The following is a 2,507-nucleotide window of genomic DNA, read 5'->3' as shown; positions in this document are numbered from 1 at the left end:
TGGAGAATAATTCAGCCCTCAACAGGGTCTCAAATCTGCTGCAGCCACAAGAATGTTTAATATATAATAGATAAATATTTCATCCAAAAATTAAAATAAAATATTCTTGCAAACCCGACCCCAACACCAATTACTATTCTGAAGTTAACCCATCACTTCTACTGTTAATACTTGACAATATTCTTCATTGGAAACTAGGTCGAAAAGACTGAAACTGAATCTTCAACCAAAAACAAAATGAGTCACTTGAGGTTTATGGCATATAGTTTAGGTAAACACACATACAAGGAGAAAAAGTAGAGGAAGTGGAAGTGTCGGAAGCCAAGCTGAGTGACAGAACACACTCGGGGTAGTTGTGTAAACAGCTATTCCCAGTTGGGGTAGATGTTTGCACAGAGTAGTGGGATATCAGGAGAAGCTCCCTATGGATTCCTGTGCACACACCTGGCGACACAGGATCCCTTCCATAGCAGATCCAAGAACAGGGAGTTAAGGGAGGAGGCCACTTCTGCCATTCCAGTTTCAGAAGCTCCACATGGAAGACAAGAGTGGCATGTGGCGGGATGATTCCTGGGTGCCCAGTGGCACCACTGGCATAGTCTGAGGAGACAGTCCATTTGGCTTTCTGACCCACACTCATCTGGGCCACCCCTTCTTCCTAGCCCCAGATCACCTCCTGCTTGCCGAGCAGAAACTTGAAGGACTTGTATCTGTCACGGGAGGAATCAAACTTCTACCCATCTTCAAGCATCCCGGTGTAGTGCACCACGCAGGTCTGGCCACGCTTCGGGAAGGTGCGCCCGTCCCCTGGAGAGATGGTCTCCCCCTGCACTCCCATGGTGGTGGCAGGTGCGGGGCTGGCGGCGTGGACAGAGAGCAGACCGGGTGGCGGTTTTGGGGCTCCGCGTTGTTCCTCCGCGCATCGCCTGTGCACAGCATTAGATTTTCTTAGAAGTTACGTTGCATTCTTCATCCCATTATGAGTTTTCAGACAACTGAAACTTCAGAGTCCTCCTTTTTCAACTGTTGAACTTTTATACAAAAACTTTTGCTGTGACTCAGTTAGATAGACCCTTGACATGGACGCTCCCTCCGGTTATGCACGGCTCGTCCTAGTGTCTGGGACCCGATGGACAACCTCCCTTCACTCACTGATCTCAGCTTTTGCATTCTGTATCACCTGGGGTTGCATTCAGCTTTTGCATAGGAATCCTCTTCAGCAAGAGCACAAGATCCCATTCTAAGGGCTTAATAATCCTTGGCTCCAAGGGCCCAATCCAGCCTACCATGAGTTTCTAACACATAATTTATTAGCATAGAGTTGCTCCTGTTCACTTTCTATCTCTGGCTGCTTTCACGGTAAAATGGTAGAGATGAGTAATTGTCAAAGAAAGCAGATGAGCTCCAAAGTCCCAAATGTTTACTCTTTGACCCTTTATATGAAGTTGCTCTCTTTTGATGTGTAATATTCTGTCTTGGCTATGTGTTATGCTTCTGGGAAACTTGATTTGACCTACTATATCTTAATCTGTTATAAATCTCATTTTACTTAATCAATAATCTTAGGCCCTCAGGATTGCCGTCTAATCCAAGCCATTCTGCAGTTTGAATTCTTCCTTTCAGGCTCTTATTAGAGTTTATCACCCCTGAACAATTCCACACCATTGTATTGAAAATTTATTTTGTCCAAGGAAAGCTGACACAGAAAACATAAGGCACAATTGTTCCCAGAGGAATAAGTAATTTATGTGGAAGATAAATGCCATGATAGAAAATTATATGCCAGAATAATTTCTCACAATTGTGTGTGATCTGTCCATCACCTCAGTCTATGGCATCCCCATGGGAAAGAGCCTGTTATCTCTGTCCTCTTTGTAAAGAATGAGAGCTCAGAGAGATTGCAGTCTGTTTAGGATCACATAGCCATAAACAGAAGCCTCCCCTACCCTCCAAAAACCTGGAAGAGTCCAAATTGAGGTCTTCTGGTAAGTTCTGGACCCTGCATAGGAAACACGATTCCTAAATCCATGGCTATGGGAAAACCTGCTGGTAATAATATCAACTTCGCCTCGTTCTTATGGTGACCAAATCAGGTCCTTTCATGGAGATAAGCTTGAAATCATTTCAAATAGTAAATGAACGTTGGTATAAGCCAGGTTATCCTAATCCCTGTCTGTGCTCATAGTGAAACGAAATCAATAGTAGTAATTCACAATCCACAGGCTTTCACCACAGGTTGCTTACACAGGATTTGGGGCATCTACAGTGTCTTTCAAATACTTCTGGAGATTCCCCAGGATCCTGAGAATTCACATGAGCTCACAAGCAAGGATATGCCCACAATGCCTTGCTGCTCTGTTCAGCTCGCAAGCTCTGCTGCAGGTTGGATGCTGGAGCACTGTGGGTGCCAGTGCCAAGCTGCACGCTTTCTGTGGCAAGCAACAAGCAGCATCTGCCCTGCAGTCTGTCCTTCTATTACTTTCTGCTGTAGGGGGATGAATGAGAGC

General features: G+C 45.0%; 1 pseudogene; it reads right to left on the bottom strand.

Moving 5' to 3' along the window:
• Positions 1-144: 144 nt before the first annotated feature.
• LOC101577235 lies at positions 145-838 on the bottom strand (annotated as a pseudogene).
• Between the last annotated feature and the right edge of the window lie 1,669 nt (positions 839-2,507).

Source organism: Octodon degus, unplaced genomic scaffold (genome assembly GCF_000260255.1).
Source record: "Octodon degus isolate 3935 unplaced genomic scaffold, OctDeg1.0 scaffold00140, whole genome shotgun sequence".
In the NCBI taxonomy this organism is placed as follows: Eukaryota; Metazoa; Chordata; class Mammalia; order Rodentia; family Octodontidae; genus Octodon; species Octodon degus.
The sequence above is the reverse complement of the archived record's forward strand: the minus strand, read 5'-3'. Positions and strand labels throughout refer to the sequence as shown.